This window comes from Choloepus didactylus, chromosome 21, assembly GCF_015220235.1.
Source record: "Choloepus didactylus isolate mChoDid1 chromosome 21, mChoDid1.pri, whole genome shotgun sequence".
NCBI classification, from domain to species: domain Eukaryota; kingdom Metazoa; phylum Chordata; class Mammalia; order Pilosa; family Megalonychidae; genus Choloepus; species Choloepus didactylus.
The window spans coordinates 8,668,781-8,696,668 of record NC_051327.1 but is presented as its reverse complement, the minus strand read 5'-3'; the positions used below and the strand labels follow the sequence as shown (position 1 = coordinate 8,696,668).

At 35.5% G+C, this 27,888-nt stretch overlaps 3 pseudogenes; 2 read left to right on the top strand and 1 right to left on the bottom strand.

Annotated features, from left to right (window-relative positions):
• Window positions 1-2,453: 2,453 nt before the first annotated feature.
• LOC119518099 lies at window positions 2,454-3,457 on the top strand (annotated as a pseudogene).
• Window positions 3,458-4,974: 1,517 nt separating this feature from the next.
• On the bottom strand, window positions 4,975-5,869 carry LOC119517547 (annotated as a pseudogene).
• A 9,277-nt stretch (window positions 5,870-15,146) lies between these two features.
• Window positions 15,147-18,744, top strand: LOC119518098 (annotated as a pseudogene).
• The last annotated feature ends 9,144 nt before the right edge of the window (window positions 18,745-27,888 follow it).

The window sequence follows — 27,888 nt, the reverse complement described above, 5'->3', positions numbered from 1 at the left end:
AATCAGCATACCAGTCTACTCAGAATATCAGTCACTTGAGAAGTTACAGACCCAGGCCTGAGATAAGAAAATAAAACTTGTTAAAATTAAATTATTTTACTGATTACAAAGGCAATATATTCTGTTTATAGAAAAATCAGAACAGAAAACTTATAAAAGAAAAGAAAACAAAAAATTGCCTTTAATCCTATATTCAGATAAGCACTATAAGTCTAGGCATATGTTCTTTATATATTTTTAATGTATATATGTCTTTTAGACAATTGAGATTCTAATATACATGCCATTTCATGTCTTGCATTTCCACTTAGTGTTTTATTGAATACATCTTTCCACATCATTACTCTTTTTGCAAATCACTTTAATTTCCACCTGATATTTCATAACTATATACCATGATCTGTTTCACTGTACCCCTTTATATAGACATCTGGGTTGCCTTCACTTTTCACTATTTTTAAAAATCATGAATTCCAATCTGTAAGCATAATTTTGACCAAACTTTTTGTCTGGAGTAGATTCTAAGAAAAGGAGTACAGAAAATTTTATACAAGCACACACTCACAGGCACTGGATAATAGCTCCAATAAATGTTTGCTAATTTGCCAAATAAAAAATTTCACTATTTTAAAATTTAATTTGCTTGATTAATTCAGAAATGCAGGAATTATGGATGTCTGATTTTTTTCATGAGAATTACCTTTTCATTAATTTTTCCTTTTTAATAAAGCTGCGACTAAACATTTCTTATTTGGGAAAGCTATTTCTAAAATAATGGTTGTCTGTCACACTTGTCACAATTATTTCTCCATTGTGCTCCATGACTAAACATAGTTGAATCTATTATTTTAGTTCTTCTATACAACTTTTCTTTTTGCTTAACATGTTCTCCACTGAGATATAAGATACATATTTTTTGTTTTGTTTGTGAACACACTTATGGTTTATTTTAGCATTTTAATATGCACTATTTTCTTTTTTATTTTATTTCTTTTTAGGGGATCTGTAAGAAGAGATGACTTACTTTGTTTGAAAAATGCCTAGCAGTTACTGAAAAAAATACTTTTATTACTCCCTGGGAACTATTCTTAATACTCTCTTAAATATTTAAAAACTAAGATCTTTTAAACTTTTGACCATACTTACTTCTTAACAAACTTATCTGTGTTCATCAATTTCGTTAGTATTTTATCAACCCAATATGTTTTTTAATTTATTTATCATATGATTTTTCCTGCTGCTTATATTGATTTTTGGTTCAAACTTTCTTTCCTAATATAATTGGTTGTTTATCTAAGTTTTTGTGTTGAGTACTTATTTCATTTACTTTCTCTCTCAGTTCATTTATTTACTCATTTAATGTTATAGGCACAAATATTTCAAGAGTAAAATTATTGATATATGATTTCCTCTTTTTTGTTCCAATAAAGTGGAAGTATGTGGAAAGATATTTTTACCTTTGGTTACAAATTTTGATATAATAATAATGATAGTCCTCTATGCCCTTTGTTATTTTTTCCTATATTATATATAAACAATTTAGGCGTCATTAAGACTTAGGACCAAACACAATGTCAAACAGCAATTAGTCAGTGAAAACAGAATACAAAGAAAAAACAAAAAACAAAGAAAACCTGCCTATTCTAAAGAACGGGTCCTATAAATTGTGGTGTTTCTTTGTCTTAGATATATATCTGTTTTTTAATAGATCTAGAAATCATTTCATAAACTCCTTAAAAAGTTTTGTTTGCAAAGGATGCTGAATTCAAAATATGACAGAAGTTCTTCAAACAGTGAATTCTAGTTCAATTAAATTTAGGTAATATACATTGCCTCAGGCTGCCTGTTTTATCCTCTTCCTGATATGTTTCTTCCAGAACGTATGATGTTCTCATACAATTTTGTTCTCAAGTAGTATAAACTCACAAATCTACTGCCAGGGTGCATGTACTGTACCTTCAAACATTCTCACAACTCATTTGATTCTGAAATATTACTACATCCTCCCTAACTTCAAACTGAATTCACTTGAGATTTTATAGTGACTCTGAAACATGTAAAAAAATATCAAGGATGACAAACCTACAACTCAGCTTCATCAGCATGAATGACAATAAAAGAGATACAGGTAAATGGGCTATCATGAATTCAAGCCTCTGCTCCTGTTCCGGGTTCCTTTTTATTCCTATTTTCCATGGAAGACTATACAATGGCAGTGACTGAGAGAAGATTCAGCTATGTATGATTGCAGAAAAGGTACTTGGCATGTCAAAAGCCATGAAATCGTGTGTATGTGTGTGTGTGTGTGTGTGTGTGTGTGTAAAAGAGGACTAGATATTCAACACGTAACTAAAACTATACCCAAGTCTATGGTTTTTCTGCCTTGGGTTTCCATCAATCATATAATAAATTAATTATCTGACAGGTATAAAATTTCTTCATCCGAAGTGATCTACAACATTTGCAATCCCTGTGTTATTTGCAGATAAATCAGTTATCCAAAGGCAAAATTGGATTCATGGAAACAGGGAACAATGTGATGGAATTCATCCTGCTTGGCTTGACACTGAACCCAGATGTGCAGAAACTCTTGTTTGTTGTGTTTACCCTCATTTACTTTCTCACTCTGGCAGGCAACCTACTCAATATAGTGACCATCGCCACCAGCCCAGTCCTGGGCTCCCCCATGTATTTTTTTCTGTCTTTCTTATCCTTCTTAGATGGCTCCATACCTTCAACCATGACTCCCAAAATGATATTTGACTTACTGGTTGAGAAGAAAACCATTTCCTTCAGTTGGTGCATGACTCAGCTCTTTGTAGAGCATTTCCTTGGTGGAATCGAGGTCATTCTGTTCATGTTGATGGCCTATGACCACTACATGGCCATCTGCAGGCCTCTGCACTACATGATAACAATGAACCAGCAGGTGTGTGGCCTTCTGGTGGCTGTGTCCTGGGCTGGAGGATTTCTTCATGCTCTAATTCAAATCCTTTATATGCTGTGGTTGCCATTCTGTGGCCCCAATGTCATTGACCACTTCTTCTGTGATCTTTACCCACTGTTGAAACTCTCCTGCACTGACACACACATCTTTGGACTGTTTGTTGCTGCCAACATTGGGTTCATGTGTATGCTCAGTTTTTCTATTCTTATCACCTCCTATGTCCTCATCCTTTGCTCCCTGAGATCTTACAGCTTTGCAGGATGGCAGAAGGCTCTTTCTACCTGTGCCTCCCATATTACTGTGGTGATATTATTCTTTGTGCCCTGCATATTTATATACCTTTGTCCCACAACCACCTTCACCATTGATAAAGCAGTGACTATTTTTTATACTATGATAACACCAATGTTAAACCCTTTAATCTACATACTCAGAAATGCAGAGGTGAAAAATGCAATAAGGAAGCTCTGGAGCCAAAAAGGGATCTTGTGAAACAATTCAGGTAAATAGACAAGATGAACAAAATCTATTGATATTTTAATCAAAAGTGTGTCTAAAGCAAAAGACAATCATGTTGCAGCCAGCATATGTGGGTTTAAGTATATTTTATCCCTGGTCATGTGAAATCTTGAGTAATTCATCTTTCATGAAATATCATCATTTAATTATATTAATTAAATATATAAAGTCCCTCCCAATTAGAAACATCTTTGCATATACAAATTATTAATCAATGGGTTATTGCTAATTGACATAAAATTGTCACAATGTTTAGAAAATCCATGGCTTTATACATTGTGCAGAAAAATCATCTGCAAATATTTGGTTATAGCTATGTAACCAATAGACCAAAAATTTTAAAATATATAGAAAATATTTATGGCTAGAATTTTGCTGAAAATTCAACAAAATGAGCAGCTTTAATCCCAATAGATTTGAATAGATTTGCTTTTGTGGGAGACAGTAATCAACCAGACATCAAAGAGTTTGGAGGAATCAAAGAAAGTGATCAGGGCAAGAATCATTCCAGAATTAATGCTGTTGTGTTGCGCAACCCATGAAGCACCAATGTATAGCAAACTGGGCTCTGTGCAGATAAATTATTTTCTCAGCTTTAAGCCAAGGAAGAATATTAAATTATTCCAGGTACGACCTCTTTTATGTCCCTTATGTATAGAGTGCCACACTTGAGAATGAACCAAAAATACTGCGAAAGAAAGAAAGAGTTTCTACCTGTTAGTGGCATATAGTCTAAATTTAAAACAATCAATAGTAAACTTAGTCATGTTTATTTCATACAAATTCATTCAGTATCTATACTGGGGAGTATCCTGTAATAAAAAAGGAAGGGATCAAATAATGAATAATTAATAAGGAATAATGAATAAATCTATTAGTGTGATAGATAACAGACCCAAAAGGCTACAATGTATGGCAGAAATGCTGAGGGTCTTAGAAGAAGCACACCTAAGATTCTAGTGAGGTTCAGAATACAAGTTATCTGAAAATTAAAAGAGAATTCAGAAAAAATCATGTAGTGTTACTATTTAAGCAGTACTTCTTATCATGAGTAGAATTTGGAATACTATGCTACAATGTGCACATATGTACACACAAGCAAATAATTGATTAGAAAAATACTCAGTGAATTGTTTTTATTTTCTTTCCCAAAAAAGGATTATAATATGACAATGGTTTACCCAATATTAGGATTAATTTTGATGCAAGGTTAAGGTGAGAAGAGATAATGAGTAAGAATATTAAATACAGGAGATAAAATGAAGGATAAAACTGCACCTGAAGTAAATATCTAAAATTTCAACTTTAAAGTCATAAAGAGCCATAATATAAGTGATGCCGGAGTTCCCTGACTGGGGTACTAGTTCCCTGACTGGCTCCATTCTGTAATTGAGGCCTTATTACCTGCAGATTTGGGAACATTCACATTAAACTGACTTTTCTATCAATTCTAACCTTACAAGGAATAGACGTTGTTGAAAGTCTTCCAGGTCCAATTTCATCCTTTCCTAAGAAAGCAGTTTTAGAGTGATCATCTTTCTAAAGGCATTTTTGACATTTTTGTTCCTAGGACAGCATGTAAATTCGAGGATTCAAAGTATGCATAATCATTGTACAGAACACAGAGGCACTTCGTCAATATCTCGTGAGTGATCTGTGCTTAGTTGCAGATAAATGAAGATTAGGGCACCGTGGTGTACAGCGACTACCGTCAGGAGGGAAGCACCAGTGGAGAAGCCTTTCCTTCTTCCCTCAGCAGAGCCTGTCTCGAAGATGGCTGTGATGGTGTAGACATAAGAGAGAAGAACTGTTAGAGGGCAGATAGCTTCAACCAAACTAGCAAAGACCACCAGGACTATGTTATGCAGGTAAGTTTCAGTGCAGGATAGAAAGAACAAAAGGGAGATAGTACAAAGGAATGGTTAATCTTTGGAGCAGAAAGACAGATGGAAGTTCTTAGTAGTGTGAAAAATTCAGCTCACAGTGCACCTCAGAAATGCTCCAATTTGCAAGCTGGCAACAAATCCTCTTGGACATAATAATGGTATAAAACAATGGGTTGCATATTGCTATTCACCGGTCATCAGCTATGGCAGCCAAAAGGAAATATTCTATATCAACTAAAGGACAGATAAAAGATAATTGTGCAGCACATCCAACATAAGAAATGGTCTTCTCATAAGAAACCAAGTCTGTAAGTAATTTTGGAGCAATGACAGAAGAAGAGCATGCACATATGGAGGACAATATGCAGAGGAAAAAGTACATAGGGGTGTGCAGGTAGGAAGTGTCACAGAGTAGATGGGGAAAAAACAGAGCAGAAAGGAAACTCTGAAGTTCTGGGTAGTCACTAAGTCCCAGGAGAAAGAATTGAGTTTTCACAGTGCCATTTTCTATCTCCATTTCTCTGCAGTGCTCTTGAATTTTGTTGGAGTTATTACAGAGTAATAATTATGACAATATTAATAACCAATAGAATCTAACCACAAAAAAGGATGAAAATAAATGGAGCAGTAGTACTAAATTCAGTTGGGCACCCTGATAGCAAGTTGGCACGTTTACAGTTGGTGTGCTACAAAGCATAAGTTATCAAATATTGCAGTGGTGCAATCCTGCATTTTTAAAACTAATCTGCTGTATTTAATGTCCCTTATTCCTTAAAGCTACTGGTTTTTGGTTTCTATATTAAATGGCACCACCATCAAGCCAGTTGCTGAATTCTAAACCTGAACTTCATCCATAATTTTTTCAACAGTCTTTTTTACCACATCTAATGCATTACCAATTCCACAATTAAAACATCCCATCTCTGTCCAATCAGTCCAGTCCCCACCACACTTGGCTATTCCTCCTTCACCTCAGCCCTAGACTGTTGTCCTAGCCTCTTTACCATTTTCCCCATGTCCAATCAAGTCTGATCCCAAACATTTTGCCCTCATCTGCCATCAGCTGGTCCCCAAAACTCCCTCTAACACTAAGATCTTGCCTCCATCAACATTCTAAGAGAAAGTTTCCACCTCTGGAATGATGAACGCTACTAGCTTAGGGCTTGGTTAGCAGACAGATGGTTTTGAACAAAGGAGAAGGTGTTCCTTTCCTCTATTGTTCTTAGTTCTTTGACAGAACACAGCTCAGCTAGTGTCACACAACAGGATTTGAGCTCTCACTCCTCATCCCAGAGTACGGCTTTTGTGGAGTGCTGCTGTATGAGCCCTATCCCTCAGAGCGTTTGAACATGCGATTTTCTTTGACAGAAGATCATCTCCCCACTCTTATTATTGTCATGCCACAGTTTAAACACTAATTCTTCAGTGAGGATTTACTGACCAACTCTAACTAATCCCTTCATTATTCCATCATTGCATCCTGTTCATTCTCTTCAGAGCACTTATTAGAATTTGTAATAGTTATATTATGTACCTGTTTGTGTTTATTATCTGCCTCTCTTCCTATACTGTACAATTTTTGAGAGTATGAATGACATCTTTTTTTCCATAACTGTATAACTAATGCCTTTTATAATATCAAACCACAGTAGATTCTTGGTCAACAACAAGGATTGAATAAGTTATAACCCCTGATATATAAATACTGAAACTAAACAAACAAATGGTAAATGACCAGGTCATATATGACAATAGAACCCTGACTTTCAATGGCCACTGCTGTGAAGGTAAGAGAGAAATAAAATTACATCCAGTGTCCAGAAAGTGAACAGTGGAAGGAAGTACTTCTTTGTTGTGCCATCCTATTTTGCTAACTGTGAAGAACAACCCTTGAAAAGTAGGCATTAAAAAGGAAGGCTCATCTATAGGACCAATATTCAAATAAGCTTGGGGTCTGGGCCACCCATCATTTTATTGAAGGTGGTTTTCCATTAAAAATCTTTATTTCTTATCACAGAATCAAATGTTATGAAAAATCAATTAAACAATTTATATAAAGTATTACTTGTAATGATCTTTCAAGGAAGTTCTGAACTTTGAGACTGAAAGAAATTTGCAGGATACAGAAATGAAATATGAGAAGCTAAACAGCAATGAAAGGAACAAAGATTAAGAAGAAACAAAAGAGGAGCCAATTAGTCTTCTTCTATGCAAATGTCAGCTTGTTAGAGAAATTCCTGAAAGCTTTCAGCAAGGTGATACATTCCACCACATGTTCTCTATATTGAGTCCTATCCCTGCTTTTTTAAAACATTTCTTTTTCTGTTTCCTTATGGCCAGGCCCCCACCTCATTCCCAATTCCATTACTTGTGTGTCAACTGTTGGTATCAGTGCATTGCCATAGGGTAGAATAAATAATATGCTATAAATCTGTGTCAGCATCAATTGCTATATAAATCAGCTTAACTTTAAATAAGAAATAACAGCTAAGGAGGATTGTGTTTCTGTTTGGATTCCTAATCAGTCCCTTAATGCTGACAGTTGCCCTATGAATAAAATATGCTAAATATGCTTGATTGTTTTCCTTGTTTTTGTTACAAATACCTTGAGGATTTATGACCTGTTTTATTCCAAGCATGTTTCCTTTCAGAACATCAGTTTCCTCTGTGTAAAATAAGCAAATATAAGGAGAAGAGCCTTTAAAACCCAATACAGGAGGAGGGGCAAGATGGCGGCATAGAGAGGAGTAGAAGCTAAGCAGTCCCCCTGGAACAACTACAAAAAACCAGAAACAACTGGTAAATAATCCAGAATAACTGCGGGGGGACAAACGAGACCATCCACTCATCATACACCAACCTGAATTGGGAGGAATGCCCAAGAACACAGCATAAAATCTGTAAGTAAAACCTGCAGAACCAGGTCGGGAGACCCCCTCCCCCATAGCCCGAGCTGCAAAGCCTCGTGGTGCCAGAGAGAAGCTCTCTCCCAGCAAGCGAATACAGCTCAGCTGAGCTCCAACTGGGGTTTTAAGTAGCGAGTGTGAACTGCTCACTACAGGTATGCAGCCCCAAAAAACAGACAGAGGCTTTGGGTGACGACTGACCTGGGAGAGCCGGAGGGTCGCCTTGACTGGGTCTGAAGGGGACTGTCTGTTTCTTTTTTGGCTCAGTGGAGAAAGCCCCAGTCATTTTAAGTTTCCAGGGCTGTGACTCTGGGAAGGGTGGAGACAGCACAAGCAGAGAGCAAGACCATTGAAATGCTAATGACCTCCACCTGAGGGGTCTGTCTTCTCTAGAAGGAAAGGGGTGGGGCCCTTTCCATTCAGAACCAGACCCCAGAGCCTAGGGGAACACGGCCATACCTCCTCACACCAGTCAAGAATTATAGGCTAACAGGCGTCATCTGCTGGGCAGAAAAGCACAGTGACCTGAGGCATCAAAGGGTGGAGCAATTTTCTAAGACACACCCGCAGGGAAACCAGATACTGAATATTTCTTCCCGCTGGGACCTGAGCCTGTTCTGGTCTGGGAAAACCTGATTTGGATAAACAAGGAAACCATGCCTAGACAACAGAAAATTACAACCTACACTAAGAAAAACAAAGTTATGGCCCAGTCAAAGGAACAAACGTACACTTCAACTGAGATACAGGAATTTAAACAACTAATGCTAAATCAATTCAAAAAGTTTAGAGAAGATATTGCAAAAGAGATAGAGGCTGTAAAGGAAGCACTGGACATGTATACGGCAGAAATCAAAAGTTCAAAAAACCTACTGGTAGAATCTATGGAAATGAAAGGCACAACACAAGAGATGAAAGACACAATGGAAACATACAACAGCAGATCTCAAGAGGCAGAAGAAAACACTCAGGAACTGGAGAACAAAACACCTGAAAGCCTACACGCAAAGGAGCAGATGGAGAAAAGAATGAAAAAATATGAGCAACGTCTCCAGGAACTCAAAGATGAAACAAAGTACAATAATGTACGTATCATTGGTGTCCCAGAAGGAGAAGAGAGGGGAAAGGGGGCAGAAGCAATAATAGAGGAAATAATTAATGAAAATTTCCCATCTCTTATGAAAGACATAAAATTACAGATCCAAGAAGTACAGCGTACTCCAAACAGAAGACATATGAATAGGCCTACGCCAAGACACTTAATAATCAGATTATCAAATGTCAAAGACAAAGAGAGAATCCTGAAAGCAGCAAGAGAAAAGCAATCCATTACATACAAAGGAAGCTTAATAAGAATATGTGTGGATCTCTCAGCAGAAACCATGGAGGCAAGAAGGAAGTGGTGTGATATATTTAAGATACTGAAAGAGAAAAACCACCAACCAAGAATCCTGTATCCAGCAAAGCTGTCCTTCAAATATGAGGGAGAGCTCAAAATATTTTCTGACAAACAGACAATGAGAGACTTTGTGAACAAGATACCTGCCCTACAGGAAATACTAAAGGGAGCACTACAGGGTGATAGAAGACAGGAGTGTGTGGTTTGGAACACAATTTTGGGAGATGGTAGCACAACAATGTAAGTACACTGAACAAAGGTAACTATGAATATGGTTGAGAGAGGAAGATGGGGAGCACGTGAGACACCACAAGAAAGGAGGAAAGATAACGACTGGGACTGTGTAACTTAGTGAAATCTAGAGTATTCAACAATTGTGATAAAATGTACAAATATGTTCTTTTACGAGGGAGAACAAGCAAATGTCAACCTTGCAAGGTGTTAAAAATGGGGAGGCATTGGAGGAGGGATGCAATCAACATAAACTAGAGACTGTAACTAATAGAATCATTGTATTATGCTTCCTTTAATGTAACAAAGGTGATATACTAAGGTAAATGCAGATAAGAGGGGGGGATAGGAGAGGCATGTTAGACACTTGACATTGGTGGTATTGTCTGATTCTTTATGGTGGGCAATGTCTATGATCAACTGTACAGATACTAGAAATCACTTCATGAACCAGAACAAATGTATGACAATACAATTAGAAGTTAATAATAGAGGGGCATATAGGAAAGAACTATATACCTATTACAAACTATATACTACAGTTAGTAGTATTTCAACATTTTTTCATAAACAGTAACAAACATACTATATCAATACTAGGAGTCAACAATTGAGGGGGGTTGGTTAGGGATAGGGGAGGATTAGAGTTTCCTTTTCTTTTTTTCTTTTTTCATCTTTCACTTTATTTCTTGTTTGGAGTAATGAAAAGTTTCTAAAAATTGAACAAAAATTAAGTGTGATGGATGCACAGCTGTATGAGGGTACCCAGGGGCAAGTGATTGTACACTTTGGATCTTTGGATAATTGTATGGTATCTGAACAATCTCAATAAAAATGAAAAAAAAAAAAAAAAAAAACAGATGAAACTAAAAAAAAAAAAAAAAACCCAATACAGCTCTCATATTCTATGATTCTGTCAGATTACTTACCAGGTTAGCCTAAATTCATTTTCTATTGGGAAAATTAAGTTTGACACAGAGAGACAAAAAAAAAGTTCATTGCAACATTTATCAGAATCTGTTTGCAATATGCCTTCTGTGTTCATAGAAGAAATTTTTGTCTCCCATTGGAAAGATGTGGTTCCTTAGGAAAATGCAATTCCTTTTTACCATTTGCTTTGAGACTGTTTAGATTATCTTTATGATCACATATCAGATCTCTGAGCACTAAACTCTGATATTCAAATCCCAAGAGTAAAGATGAGTGAGCAATTAAAAGCTCTACTCAAGGAGTTGATTAAATGCAAAATGAAATGATGGAATGTGTCTTTCTACATCTTGAGAATGCCCCAAAGAAATATATCTTGGCTTTCAAAATGGTAGACTATTAAATAAAAAATTGGGTTCTAATATTTGTTATCTAATATTATAAGATATTAGGAGAGAAAGCAAAAAAATTATCTAGCTAACCAGGGAGAGAAAAAAAGATCCTGGCACCCACCATGTCTAAAGAGAACCAATTGTGAAGGAAGCTAATGTCTCTGATATGTGCTATGATATATTTTTGACTGTAGCCAAATTGATTTCTGTTAATCCAAGGCCAGAACAGATCTGAAAGTCTTCATTCAGCCAATATATATGAATATATATATAGTACATATTGGACCAGGCACTACCCTAAGTACAAAGTAGAAGAGTTGGATAATGTGAGCAGGGCATGAATGATTTTGTCAGGTACAGAATAGTGAATGAAAGAAGGGAGAGGAAAAACCTAAGTAATCACACGAAGATAAGAAACTGTGAGTCATGCTTGGAGATGTGAAAATGAAATTTAGAGAGAATATGTTGCCTATTAAATACAATATGGCTGCAAAGATATACTCGTTTTAAAATAAAATGGCCTTGAATTCCACTTCAAGGGTCATGAACTTTATTCTATGATTAGGAAGATATTTATCACTAGGTGTTTTAGTTGTCTTTTAGAGCCAAACTCCTTTTAACTGACTTAAAAAATGGCAATTTATTGTTGATATAACTTAAAAATCTGAACATAGTTCAGTTAACAGACAATCCAACTATACAAAAAAAAATTACCTTCAAGTACTTATCTTCTATCAACTCTTAGTATTGTTTCCTCTTTGATGATTTAATTCTCAGGCAGACTCTCCTCTTCTTGACAAACAGAGCTACAAACAGTTTTGCTTTAACCTATCCAGAGAATTGACCTTAGCAGAAAGTAGCTCTCCTTTTCCAGTACTTCCAGCAAAATCCCACAGTTTGCCCACTAGCCTAGTTGAGTATCCTTCAAGAACCAATCACTAGGACTCTTGGTTATAGCAGTTGATACTTGTCCAAACCCAGAGTCAGTGCAGAGACAGAGCCTTACTGAGAATGGGAGAGGTGTGGGTGACCTCTAGGGAAACAGATTCTATTAGCAAGGAAGTTGGGGATACATATTGTCCCATAGTTTGTCAGTAATAGGGTGATTGTGATTGGATTACATATATATGAAATAAAAAAAATGATTAAGGAAACTCAAGAAGAATCAGATATGTTCCTTTTTGGAAGAGCAATTAGTGTGAGTTCATTATTTTCAGGAAAGTGGAGGCATTACCTCTGAAGTGACATCAGGTTGGAAGAGAAACCTGGAATTTGAAAGCTTTGTGTGAAGCACAATCTAGCACAGACTGCCTTTTTGCTAACAGCATAATAATGAGTATTTATGCTAATTTCACCCATATCCCAGAAGGAGAAACATGCAGATTGTTATCCACACTAAAGAGATGTTGTATGTTCTTGAAGCCCTAATGACAAGGGCACTGTAGATTCTGGATATTCAAATACATGATTTATTCAGGTAATGAAGAATGAAAGTACAATACAGAGAAAAACTTAAAGGTAAAAACAATGGTAACAATATCAGATAATTCTTTAATCAATTGCAATATACTATATGTAGCACTAATAATTTAACATGCAATATTTGTTTAATCATCATGATAGTTTTATGATAGAGTATATCTCCATTTTAGGTATGAGCATTTCTAAACTTGATAAATATAAACCTTGTAGCAGAAAACGTAGTAAAAAAGAATATAACCAAAATAGGCCTAAAAAATAATACCCGCATATATGCATAAATCCATGGGAAACTGAGCCCATAGTTTTCAAGAAAATGCAAATAATATGAAATAAGTGCATATTTACTTCCTGGAAGAAAAGTGAAATCAATTCAATAAGAAGGGTCATTGTTGTAAAGGCAGGTCACACTAGTTGCACTTGGTTAGAATTGGTGTTGCCTAGACCCCAAAACTTGAGACTTAGAAACCATCCTGGATACCCACTCCAGACTCTTAGGGGTTGGAGAGGAGCAGTAAAGCTGGCAGGTGCATTTGACTTATGTTCTGTCCAATACTGTGTAACAATCAAGGCAAGGGGATAATAAAGAAAGATGCATAGAACCTAGCTCCTAAAATCCATCCCTCTTTGCCATTTCATCCCCATCCACCCAAACAAAATCTCTTTCCCAAATCTCCCATTTGGAACCCTGAATACAGCTAAGGAATCAGCCCCTGAAAGAGTAATTCGAATCCTACCATTTTTCTGAGAGCTGCCTTCACATCCTTGTTCCTCAGGCTATAGATCAGGGGTTCAGCATGGGAATCACTACAGTATAGAACACCATGGCCACTTTATCAGTTTCCAGACTGCAGTCAAAACTGGGCCTGCAATAAATGAAAAGGATCATTCCATGGAAGATGATGACAACTGTGAGGTGGGAGGCACAGGTGGAAAAGGCTTTGTACCTTCCCTCTCTAGAGCTGCTCAGGATGGTGATAATAAACAAATAGGAGGTGAGGATTAACATGATGGTGATGAACTCATTCAAAGTGGTCACAATGTACACCACGAGTTCATTCATCAGCATATCAGAGAAGGCAAGAGATAAGAGGGGATAAATTGCGGAAAAAGTGGTTGATCACATCTGATCTGTAGGATGGGATCTCAAGAGCTAAACATATGTGAATCAGAGAACACACATTCACAGAGATAGCAGGCAGATACCAGTCCCATACAGAGCTTCTGGGACATGATAACCATGCACAACAGTGGGTACCAGATGGCCACAAAGCAGTCATAGGCCATCATGGCCAACAGGAAGACCTTGGTGATTACAAAAGCACAAAATAAATAGAATTGTACCATGCAGCTCAGGAAGGAAATAGCTTTGTCTTTGCTTAAGTTATATTGGCCAGCATCTTAGCCACAATGCTGGTGGAGTAGCAGAAATCCATAAAGGACAAGTGACTAAGAAAAAGTACATGGGATGTGAAGCTGAGAGCTGACCAGGATCACTGTGATCATGCCCAGGTTGCCCATCACTGTGACTCCACAGATGAGAAGGAACACCAGGGAGAGGAAGACGCTCAGCTCGGGGAGGTCTGATAATCCCAGGAGAATGAACTCTGACACAGTGCTGCAGTTTCCCTTCTCCATTTGCCACTATATTTCAGATTGGGGAAAACATAAATTTTTTGCCTATCTCCTAGGAAAAGGCTAATGGAGAAAAGAAGATTTTGTATTAACTTCAGATAAATGATATATTGATATAAAACACTGTTTTTATGAGTTATAAGAAAAACACATTTTTTTAATTATTCCAAATGTGAAATACCTCAGTAGAACCCACTGATCAAAAATAATTTTAGCATCAAAAAAAAGCCTTATGAGTTTCTCTACACTTATTACCACAATAGAATTGAGTTTTTCTATTATGTTAGGTGGTTTGATGGGCTTTAAAATAGATTTGATGACATTCTTTATTGATACATGGAAATTAACACTTGTTCCCTGATAAACTTAATAAGCTCTGAAGAATCAGGGCTACTCCTATTGTGATACTATATAATATACACTTTTTGTTAATCCATTCTATCTATAACATGACTTTACTTAGCTGAGGGTCTCTGCAATCCTATAGTTGGGAAGTGTGAAATCCTAGACTGCAGAAGTACGTACCTGACTTCAAATGTGTGTACAATGAGAACTGTGTGAAGACTAGAAATCACACAACCTGGTATTTTCACCATATCTTGGGCGAAATTTAAAGAAAAGGGAAAAAAGAGTGGTCCTGAAATCATGTTTTCTCTACTTCCTAATCAAAAATATATGAGTTATTTGCCTGCCCCAGAGCTAAAAGAGGAAAATAAGAATATTTTCTTCCAAATTTTCTAGGCCAATTATAGGAAACCTAGTAGAGGTAAATGCAATAGAAAGTTCAAAAGAATATATTTCCTTTTTCGAGGAGAGATAGTTCACATGTCCCTGGGTCCCCATGACGAGCTCATGGGCACATTAATTCAATCTTCAAAATTAAGGTAATATTTAGGAAGCATCTTCATGGTTATTTTTACTAGATTCCATGAAGAAACTTGGTTTGAAAGAAGGAAAAAAAGGGGCAGGAAGAGGGAAAGAATAAGGAAAAGATATACCATTTTGTTTGGTCTGAATTCTTTCTCACACTAATAGAGGTTATGCAATTTTTGCTGTTCAGATGAAATTGTCCCAAGTTCCCGTCCATCATCTTTTAATGCCAATAGAAGTATTTTATGCCATAAATGCAACAGAATACGGGCTATTAAAAGTTCTCCACTTTGAAGAGCTTAATTAGACATACTTTTTAGAATAATTTTTGCTCAGAGAATATATTCATTTCTATTTTCAAGTAATTTGAGTCTAGTTCTAGCAACCACCCTGATGGACAGACATTTCCTCTCTGGTCCTGAAGATACCAGGATGTGTACAGAACAGAGTTAAGACTGTATACCATAATTAAGCTCCTGGGAACTGGGTACCTTAAATTCCCAAAATAATTATTATTTTCTGTGGAATAAAAAAAGTAAAAAATCAAATATAAAACTAACTCTGTAGAGGGTACAAGATGCAAACAGTTAATCTCAATGACATACCATCAGGATTTAAAAAAAAAAAATCAGAACCTAGAAATAGACCTCTCTCATAATCCTGATAGGCATCAAGTACCTGGACAGGAATATCTAAAATTTCAAAAGTAAAATTGATAGTTAACTTTAATTTCTCAATAATTCTAAAACTTAATTCTGAAATGTAGTTCTAAAGATGTGAAAGTGTAGTAATTATTAAATCAAGCAACTTGGATGGTAACGTAATCAACTCCTCATGTAAGACATTCCAATATCACTGAACTTTATGAGGTTTAGAAAGAAGATGAAAGAACTGTTTATATCTGTCCTACACAAACTAATGAAAAGTGGAAGCATCTAATGTAACTTCTGTAATTACAACAAATTTCAACATAATAAAGATATGCATATATATTGTGATATAAATAAAATATATTCATTTTAATGTCATTAAATCAAGATTTTAAACAGAAGCTTAGCATTTTCTCAGCATTCCTCTTTTTGGTCAAGGAAGTCAGGCATCAAAGTCATAACTGATTAATGTTTTTCAAAAAGGAATATCTATCAAACTGCTTTATTCTACAGGTGAGTAAATGGAAGCCCAAGGAAGTGGTGACTTTCCCAATGACATTAAGATATTAGATAATCAACCTACCGTTACAACTCAGACCCCCCAACTCCCAAACATGTACCCATCTCTCTATGCCAGTCTCATTATGGAGCGAGATAGTAACATTTTCATTTTTCAAAGAGCACATTTTCCCGATGCTTCATTTTGCTAATTCATTTGACTAGTTATAAGGAAAACTTTAGACTATATAAATAGGGAAATTAATCCAATGAAAAGTGCTTAGTGTTGCAGAGAGGTTCTAAAGAGCTGTGTCAACATGAAACATAGGGTAATGGAATTTAAAGAAATGTTGCCATTCAGGATTAAGTATGATAAAAGTATTAAACTTTGACAATGTTACATAGCTTTTCTAGAATGCTCTATCTTCTCTCCCTTTAAGGTATATAGAACAGGCATTCTGTACCTGTATAACTTGATAAGAAGCTGTATGATATCTTACATTGTCACCACACTAAAAAAAGTTACAATAAAGGAGTTTTTGATACCAAAAGAATCATGAGATTTCTCAAATTGGTTCCCAGATAAGGCTGTCAGAGAAAATATAGGACACCCAATTGAATTTTAATTTTACTTTTCATTGGGTTAATTTCCCTTTTTATATATTCTAAAGGTTTTCTTATAACTAGTCAAATGAATTAGCAAAATGAAGCATTGGAAAAATGTGCTCTTTGAAAAATAAAAATGTTACTATCTCGCTCTATAATGAGATGCATAGAGAGAAGGGTACATGTCTGGGAGTTGGGGGGTCTGAGTTGTAGTGGTAGGTTGATTATCTAATATCTTAATGCCATTGGGAAAGTCATCACTTCCTTGGGTTTCCATTTACTCATCTGTAGAATGGATAATGATTTTTTGGTAGGTATATCCCAAATACTACCTGGGGCATACTCATATTGAAAAATGATTTCATTATTTGTCTGAAGTTCAAAGTAAATTGGGTGTAAATTATATTTTTATTTGCTAAACCTGGCAACCTTGTGCCCAGAATTCAGAATTTCAGAGTCACCAACTCAAAAGCCAGGGACCTTCCTGGTTTCAATGCTGTGAATTTCATATACCAAGAATCCCCTTAGTCAAATTCCCCAGAATGAAGATCTCCTACTAGACTATCACTTTTGATAAGGTCATTTATGGTTCTGCAACCCAACAACTGTGTTCCAGATGTTCCAACATTAAAGGCCTGAGGTCCCATACAAAGATGAGGCCTCTCAGTGGTACTATCTGTGCAGATATCCAAGAATTTAAGGACAAATCAGAAGGCTATTTTCTCCCAACAAGCCTCACTATTATAAAATTCTTTTAGTGCCCTAGCTGCACCCCATTCAGTCATGGCGATGAAAAAAAAAGTCTCCAGAAAATATCAAATAACCCCTTGAGTAGGGGGTGCTCATAATCACCCTAGTTGAAAAGACTCCCTGATTTCCTTGATTCTGGTAGATTTAATGCCTCTATTGTCTGAATTCAGCTTACAATTAATATGCAGATTTAATATCATGGTTTCTTTTTTCCCAAATTATGTCCAGTATATGGTTTAACAAAAAAGTATTATCTTTGAATACATTTAATACGGTTTCTAACATACTCTTCATTATAATTTCTTCCCATTTATTTTTCTTTTTGACCTAACATTTTTTTTCAATATTTCAAATTCTTACTTAGAACAGTTTCTATTTATTTATTTTCTCCAGAAGGCTCGTTTCATTCATTTCATATTAATTTTTTTTAAATTCCTTCCTATTCTCCCTTGTGAAATTCTTTCAAAAATTCACCAGGCCGCCACTCCCGAGGCTGCCGCCCGCCGTCGCCGCGCAGAGCCGGAGAAGGATCCGGGGCCGAGAGGAGGGAGGAGGAGGAGGAGGAGGAGGAGGTGGAGGAGGCGCCGGACCGGGGGGATTGTCAGTATTTAAACAGACCACACCATGCACTGTTCAATTTGTTCAGGGAATTTTTGTTGAAAAGTATGATCCAACGATAGAAGATTCCTGCAGAAAACAAGCTGAAGTAGATTGCCAACAGCGTATGCTAGAAATCCTGGATACAGCAGGGACAGAACAATTTACAGCGATGAGAGATTTATATATGAAGAATGGCCAAGGGTTTGCACTGGTATATTCTGTTACAGCTCAGTCTACATTTAATGACTTACAGGACCTGAGGGAACAGATTTTATGGGTTAAGGACACAAGCTGTTCCAATGATTTTGGTGGGCAATAAATGTGACCTGGAAGATGAGCGAGTAGTTGGCAAAGAACAGGGTCAGAATTTAGCAAGACAGTGGTGTAACTGTGCCTTTTTAGAATCTTCTGCAAAGTCAAAGATCAATGTTAATGAGATTTTTCTGTAGTTCAGAGAGATGAGGAAGAACCTAGGCTGGGGACTTTCAGCATTTCTATCCAAATATTATAGATCGAACTTGCCCTCATCACTGAACCATCTACTGCTGTGAGATATTTTATGATCTGGTCAGACCGAGAAATAGTGGAAAAGAAGAAGCCTGAAAAGAAATCATGTCTGCTGCTCTAAACCCACAGTAAAGCAGCAGCTCTGAGACAGATTACAGGAATGAAGAACTGTTGCCTAATTGGAAAGTGCCAGCATTCCAGACTTCAAAAAATAAACCTGAAGAGGCTTCTCCTGTTTATGTATTATGTGAAGAATTTAGATCTTATATTGGTTTGCACAAGTTCCCTGGAGAAAAATTTGCTCTGTGTATATCTCTTGGAAAATAAGACAATAGTATTTCTCCTTTGCAATAGCAGTTATAACAGAAGTGAAAATAAATATACTTGACTCTAATATGATTATACAAAAGAGCATGGATGCATTTCAAATGTTAGATATTGCTACTATAATCAAAGGATTTCATACTGACCTTTTTGTCATGATTCTTCCCTGTCAAGCACTAAAAAGTTGAACCATTATACTTTGTATCTGTAATGATATAGATTATGAAATTTCCCCTCAACTCATTACAGCAGATAACTTTTCTGAGTCATTGACTTCATTTTATATTTAAAAAATTATGAAATATTCTGTCATTATATTCTAATTAAAATTGTGCATAATGCTTTGAAAAAATGGGTCTTTTATAGGAAAAACAACTGGGATAACTGATTTCTATGGCTTTCAAAGCTAAAATATATAATATACTAAACTAACTAAAATTGCTTCTTGTGTTTTACTGTCAGATTAAATTACAGCTTTTATGGATGATTATATTTTAGTACATTTTCATTTGGTTTGTGTATTTTTGTTATTGTTTATAGATTGAAAACCTTTATTTTATAATGACCAGATTGTTTTAAATGACACAGGTATCCTCTTTCTGCCTGGTACCTGCAGAATATTCAGCTTTAAATCCTACGAAGAAACCTGTGATTTCTCTAGAAACACACCTCAGGCTTTTTGTTCTGGATATATTTATTCCTACTATACAGTAAAATACATCAGACTACATAGAATAGTTTTGTATCTTCTCTCTTGGTCTTAAATATTGTATCTTATTGAATGAAAATATCCCACTGTGTATTTTTTTTATATGTAAAAAGATAATACTGTATCAGGGTTTAATTTTTACTATTTCATATCTGCCACAGCTTGTCATTTCATCAAGGGAATCCTGTTGCCATTGTTAATTTGTTGGACCTGAGCCCACCAATGAAGTGTTATGTGGAAATTTTCAAACTTGCTTTATAATCAAATGAAGGATATAAGAGATGAAAGTTAAAAAACATAAAAGGAATGTGTCCATTGGAAAAATAAAAAATTCACCAAAGCAGGGAAATATATTGCTGAAATCTCTCAGGTCAAGTCTGTTCTATTTCTCCCACTCCCAGGAAACAATTGTTCAGGACACTGCCTTTGAGGAGCTAAGCTAAGCCAGGTCCTCTATAAAAGCTTGGTATAAAGAGTTTACTTTCTATTCCCCAAGTATCCAGATATATAATGTCTGCAGTGGCTGGAAATTTCCCCAAAATAATTCTCCCTTGAAGAACTGCTTGAATCAAAGGCATCTTCTAGATACATTACACGTGAAAGAATATCCATACTTTCTCAGTATCTGCACATAAAAGGCAGCCAATCTCCTGGTTCTCGAGAGCATGTTTGGCTAGATGCTAAGACTCCTGTATTAACTTCCAGTCTTGTGGCACCAGGACCCTAGAGAAAATCTGTTGCCTTATTCTCCAAGACCTCAAAGCAGGTAATTCATATTAACTACTATTTTCTGCTATAATACCAGATTCTTGTAATTCCTGAAGGCAAACAACAGCAGTTTTAGAAACATTTTAGATGAAACAGAGCTAAAGGTTTAAAACATTCTCCCTGTGCTCCGTAATCTTCCCAAAGTCTCCAAAAATGTTTGTGTTCAGGAATCATAACAGAAATTACATTTTTAATTTACTTAAAAGTATTTCCTAAGTGTCTTCCATGATCTTGGCCTCTTCAAGGCATAACCACACCCTCGTTAACACTAACCACACACTAACCAGGTTCCTCTGCTACTCATTTATCTTCTGCCAAGGATGTTAAGTGCAACACATCTCTTCTCTCTATATTGAAGATAGGATGACAAGTCTCGACAATTTGATTTCTCAGTGTCCTTAGCAGAAGCTACATCTGGGTCTAGAAATGGCATTATTAAGGCGTATAATGTCATTGCCAACACCTCAAATCCCTGACAAATTTAGATATTGTCTCCTGTTCGCAACATTATCCCATCTTTGCTTCCAATTTATCATATAATTTTCCCCAAGTCATCCAGAATTCTGCATTCCCTTAACATTCCATGTTTCCATCAAGTTGTTGATTCTGCCTTCTTACCAGTGATATAATTTCAACATATTTTTATTATTTCATACTTACTATTTTATACCCTCCTATTGGTCTTCCTGCCTACAGACTTTCCCTCTTATATCTGCCCATTACACTGTTAATAAATAACTGTTTACAAAATAAACCAACTTACCTTTATATATTTGTCTGAATATGCATAAATACCTCTAGAAGGATATGCTGGGAATGTTTTATATGACTGAGAGAAAAGGAGAGTAAGTAGACCCTGTGAAGATATTACTTATTCCAAAAATAATTAAATTAAATAAATATAAACTAAATTAAAATAAATAAGTGAAAGCTGTCAGGAAAATCATTCTCCAGCTTGTAAATATGAGTGACATCCAGTCACACAGGTACATGTCCAAGTTCCTAAAAATGACATTCAAGTCCTTCTCTACTAGCCTTATTACTCTCCACTTCTCTGTAAAAAGTTTTGGTTCATAAATATCAAGATATATATATATATATATATATATATATATATATATATATAGTTAGGGCTGATATGAAAAATAATACACCAGTTGGCTTAAACAACAGGAATTCATTGTCTGTTAGTGTGATGAATTGAATTGTGTGCCCGGTTTGGCCATGTCCTTGGTCTGAAAATTGTAAATAAGATCTCTCCAATATGATACTCCAATAAAGGTGTGAACCAATTGAATCAGGTTGGGCTTTAGAAAACATATTATCGAAATCCTATACAAATAGAAAGAAATTCAGATGCAAAGACAGAAAACCATGGGGAACAGTCAGAAGCTGGAGGTTAATGGAAACTGGAATAGAAAGGAGAAAACACTGTCATTAGCATTGTCATTTGACAAAAAAGCTAAGGACACATATTTGCTGGCAGTCAGCCCCAGAAGTCCCCAGTTCTTCAGGAGAAAGCATCACTTTGCTGGTGCATTGATTTTGAATTTCTCCTAGCCTAAACTTTGAGCCAATAAGTCCTGTTATTTAAGCCAAGCCATTGTATGCTATGTTTTTATCAGCTAGAAAACTGTAACACATGGTATTGTAGGCTGTAAGTCTAAGAGTAAGACATCAACAGGCCATGGCTTCTCCTGGAGTTCTAGGGATGACAATCCTCCATCACATGGAGATAACACTTTCTGGCTTCTTCTGGTTTCTTCTGACTTCTTTGTTCTGAATTTCTCCCATTTCTATTGCTTCCAGTCTTAGGGATTAAGGCTCACCTTTATAATCTTCGGTCAGACCTAAATAGGATCTTTGAAAATGCTATTCATAAATGAGTCCACACCCTGACATACCTGAACATATTCAAAGATACTATTTCAAAATGCATACACACCTACAGAAATGCAGATTAAGACTTGAACATGTGTTTTGTGAGGTACAAAATTCAATGCCCAATTCTACATATCTGCACATTTGTGCAGTGTGTCATCAACCTGGTTTATTTCATCCACCAAAAACTGCTGAGATGTGAACCATTGCAGGAAACTTTTTATAACTCCTTCATACCAAGTTCATATTATTTGATAGTTATTATTTCTGTTCATCATCCATTCTTTATTTACTTCTCACACCACACTGTGTTGTACTTATCTGTGTATTGATTTCTGTGGATTTATCTCCAACTATAATGTGGGTTCCTGGAGATCACTATGTATCTTTCACCTATATATTCTCCTCACCTATTTCTATGTCTATCCCAGAGTGTATGTTTTTAAGTGTTATTGAATCAGAACTCTCAGACTTATTTTCATCATCTGAAACATTTGAGATAACAATAATCCTCTTCATTCTGTGAGTAAGAACTTGTCCATTGTTCAATTCCTTTTATTAATTACTGCACCCAGGCCTGGGTCTCCAGTCGTATGCTACATTCTAGTTTTCTAATCTTTCTTCCTTCCTATAATAACCTTCTGTCTTTGTTGTGAGATGCAAGTAATAATGAATTAAAATGTATTCATGCCTTGAGTGAGCTTATAAATATTCAATTTAAAATGTATAATAAAATCTTGACTCAATAGTTCTTTGTACTGACAGTTCTGAATCCCTACCATATTTCATTGATTTTAAGATGTGTTTTGATCCATAATGATGTTTCTGAGATAGGATCTATTTTACTATCACTATTTCATAGTTGAATTAACAAAGTTTATTCATAGTGGATATATTTAATCATGGTGAATATTATAAGAGTGTAACTATTAAATGGTAATGGACATAGAGAAGGGTGCACAGTGATAAGCTTCACAGAGACAGTGACCCTGACACTTGGACACACTGTCCCCACCTGTCTCGTTAGGATACTCATGGAATAATTTGAGAATGAATTGAGATTTATTTCTTCCAATGTTGTGTCTTTCAAAGTAAATGCTATTGTTGACATTGTGACCCCGAAGTTTAGGTGGATTTGTCTAAAATCACAGCTAGTGAAAGAGGCAAAAATTGTCATCGTTTTGTTATTGTTGTTCTTTGCTTTGTATATTCCTCAGCTAAATATCCCTTATTGAACCAAAGTATCAAAGTAAACAAATAAGAAAAAATTTATTGGTATTAAAGGCATACCTCAGAGATACTGTGGGTTCAGTTCCAGTCCACTGCCATAATGCCATCACAATAAAGAGAATCATACAGAATTTTTGGCTTCCCAGGGTATACAAAAGTTATGTTTACACTACACTGTGGTCTAATAAGTGTAAAATAGAATTTTGTCTAAAAAATGCACTTACCTTAATTAAAATGTGACACAGAGACATCACGTGAACACATCCTGTTTGAAAATAGAACACATGGAGTTGCTCAAGGCAAGGTTGTCACAAACCTTCAATTTGTAAAAAAACATATTTGCAAAGCACAATAAGATGAGGTATGCCTGTATTGACTTTAGTAGTTTTAAGTGTGTTTTTATCTAAGTCTATAATGTACTGAACTACCTCTTCTTTCTACATCTGTAAAGATAGTTTTGATTGTAATACAAATGTCATTAAAGTATTTCTAAGAATTGAACAACTGGATGCATTGGAACAAAACTTCAGAATATGTATTATTTTAACCCTGCAGTCTGTTTCCTTAGTCCTTAAACAGGTTTTGCAGTGAAACATTTACATCAGACTTTGAATTCTGAGCATACTTTTTTGATGGTTATTGATTTTTTTTTTTCAAAAGTGAGTTTTAGTCTGAAATGACAAATGCTGATATGATTGATTTAATTGGTCCTGGGAAGTAAATAACAAATAAAAGTAACTCTTATGGAAAAAAAAGATGCAAGGAAATCTCCAATGTGTTCCCATGCAGGTTGAGGTTTAATCTTTTTCTAGTTTGCAATTGTCCTCCTTCCACTGATGATTACTGTACCAAGCCAGAGGCACAATACAGTTCTGTCCAGGTAACAATAACACAATTACTAACAGAAGAGAGATGGTATACCTTATTGCTTTTCACAATGCCAAATATTCCATGGTTACCATATAGAAAATTTTGTACTTTGACTGTTAAATCGCACTATAATATCTTGTGTCCTTATTTTAGAAAATAAGGTAGGGGCAGTGTTTTATGGTCAAGGTTCTGGTGGAAAGGTATAATGCCAAGAACATAGTTTATAGTTTAATAAAAATATACATTTTAGGGGGATATATCACAAACCCATAGAAAAGGAATTAATTATCAATAAATAGGGTTGTGAAAGTTATTATACAGTTTGGGAAGAGGAGTTAGAAAATTACTTTGTAAGCAATCATTCATTCAGCTAACATATACAAAATCACATAAAAACTGATCAGTTTAAGACATGAAGATTTGTTTTCTTAGAAAAGCATACAAATTCAAGATAAAATGGAGAATATGGTAAAATTTATGTTTACTCTGTTTATTCCTTAAACTTCAAAATGTTAATATAAATACATAAAAAAATAAACTACACCATAAGAAGCTTTCTTAATATTACATGAAGTGACAAATACCAAATTGTCATAATTTTTCAAATATATTCCTTATGAGTTATGTTCTTACTATATAAAATATCTTGCAAATATTATGGAAACATTAATACCAAGTGGAAATATAGGAAAGTGAACAGAAATCTCACAGAAAATATTTTAAAATATTTTTGAAAATGAAATGCTTCCATTTGTCACATTTTTCTCTTATTTTGTTTTCTCTGTCTTTAATTTTCAGATTGACACATAAGTGATCAATTGTCTTGGATAAAATCAGCATTAGAATGTTTTCTGAAGCCCTGTTTTATCCCAAATATATTTTTATAGTGTAAATTTGTCTTTACTTTTCTGTGATTCATGCACTTTGAGCATTACACTTTATTTGATTGCAGATGCAAAATGCAAAAGTAAATTTAAAAGTGGCAGGTACATCTTTATGGTTCAGCCATGTATTCCTCTCACTCACCCCCTTCCTAAATTCTGAATCATCCATTTACATTCTACAAGATCACCAAATGCTAATAGAACATTCTATTGATGAATAAAATACTTTTTGAAAAAAGTTTCCCAGCAAAAATTCATCTTTGTTACTCTGGCTAAAAAAATAACCAAGATAAACAAAAGGCTATTTATTTTATAGAAATTATGGGAAAAACATTAGGCTTACTATTTGATATGGAACCATGGAAATTCACATACCTTAATGGGTGACCACCATCAGCATCACCCCCCCACCCCCACCCCATCACATCTGGTTTTCAAATGCTGCAAAATATCAATCACACCTTTGATTAATATAATGAAATAAAGTCTGAAGAGTCTTGATGCTTACTAAGTGTTAAGTTCTAGAGAGATTTACTCCCTATAGGGGAGATGATAAGAGGGGAAAAAAAATCTCTTCCATGTGTTTTAGATTGCAAGTCCCTCAGATGTTGTGTTTATTGTCTCTTGTCTCATTTCCAGGTCTTCCTTTCCAAGCTTTGGGCTGAGATGTTACTTCTGGGACTCTATCCAATGCATTCCCCAGATGTTCTTGCTAGCTGTCCTCCTGTTAGTTCCTGCTAAGTGGAAGAACTGGAGGTGGAATGGGAAGGAAGGAGCATGGGAGGATTGGTTAGATGTGGAAAGGAGAGGAGAAGGGACTTCCTTCTTGTTTTCTCATTTACTGTCTGTGTGAATCCAGCAGAAATAGGTATTTTGCACTGGCTAACAGTGTCTTATCATTTCACCACTCTCTTCATAGGTTGAAGCAGCAGACTTTGGTCTTGATAAGACCCTACTAGTACATGCCATTATAGTTCTGAACACTGCTAAGGCCTAATCCATACACAGAGGCTCAGACACCTGAGAGCAACACCCCTTCCTCAAGACTTAGCAGCGGAGTGCAGAGCTTCCTCCAAGCTCTGAGATTCTGGTAACAATTCTTCTTCCCAATTGTCTCCCAGTATCAAGTATAATAACTGTTTTCTGAGTCTAATTATCATTAAATTAGTACATTGTGTATTTCAGCCTTCCAACACCTAAAATTTCATGTACTAAATCCCTCTGGGGATTTTAATGAGTGGACCCTAAATGATATAATACTCATGGCAATGTGGGACTATTTTAAGTCAATTCCTAATTCCTGAAAGTCAACATAGTGCACTAAATTCTTATATTAAGAGTGCTATGGATACCATTTATTCACCAGTGTTTATTCATTCATCCATTTAAAAAAAAAGAAAAATGAAGAGAAATTGAAATATGCCAATGATAGTCAAAGAGAAACAGATAAATAACCCTAGGCCTTAAATATGCAATTTGCACTGATATTAACTGAGTACCTCCTCTGGTCCAGTGAGCTGTTATATGTCTAATATGTTGTCAAAATTTAATCTTAATATAATGCTGTGAAGTAGGCAGTATTATCCAATATTTTAGTTAGGAAACCAAGGATAGGAGAATTCAAATTACTCACCAAATGAAAAATTATGATCAAAACACCAACCCGTGTTTTCATGAACTCAAGCTCACGAGCTCATTATTGGTAGACAGAGAGAATCTTCTTTTAAAAAAGGAAATGTAATGTAGAAACTCACATGAAACGCAATGGAAGTACAGCTAAAGCCTCAATCGGTGCATGTTAATTGTGACTGAGTAGAGCGGTGTGGTTTAGGCATGTTGAGAAAGGGGGAAGAAAGGGCAGCTCAGAGAACAAAGACATGCAAAGAACATGAGAAGAGACTAAGAAGTCCACTTACAAGCCACAGGAATAATTTGATCCACTACAGTTAGATATTAGAGTAACTATGAAGACAAAAAGGAAAACATAAATTGAGACAAATCAGAAATGCTACTACTGATAATAATGATTATACAAACAGTTGCAAATATATATCTTGTGGAAAATAAGAATATAATTTTGAAAAGAATCATAGTTTCCATAGCAGATACAGAAACCAGGTCTAATTCTCCTGAGTTACTCATTAGATTTATGAAGGTTTTATAGCAAACTAAATGCCTGTGTGCTAGCAGTGCTATTTCCCACATCCAGTTAAAGCAAAACAGATTGAAGAAAAGCAAAATATGGGATTAACACTTTGAAATATTCTCAGTCCTATGTCTGGAACTTGAAAAGGCACAAAATTTGCAAAACAAAAGGACTCATTCATAACGACCTAGCAACTGACTGTTCTCTCCATTCTAACACTGCAACCCATTTACTCACCCCTCCACCACCCTCCACTTGGGAAACTTGAGTCCTG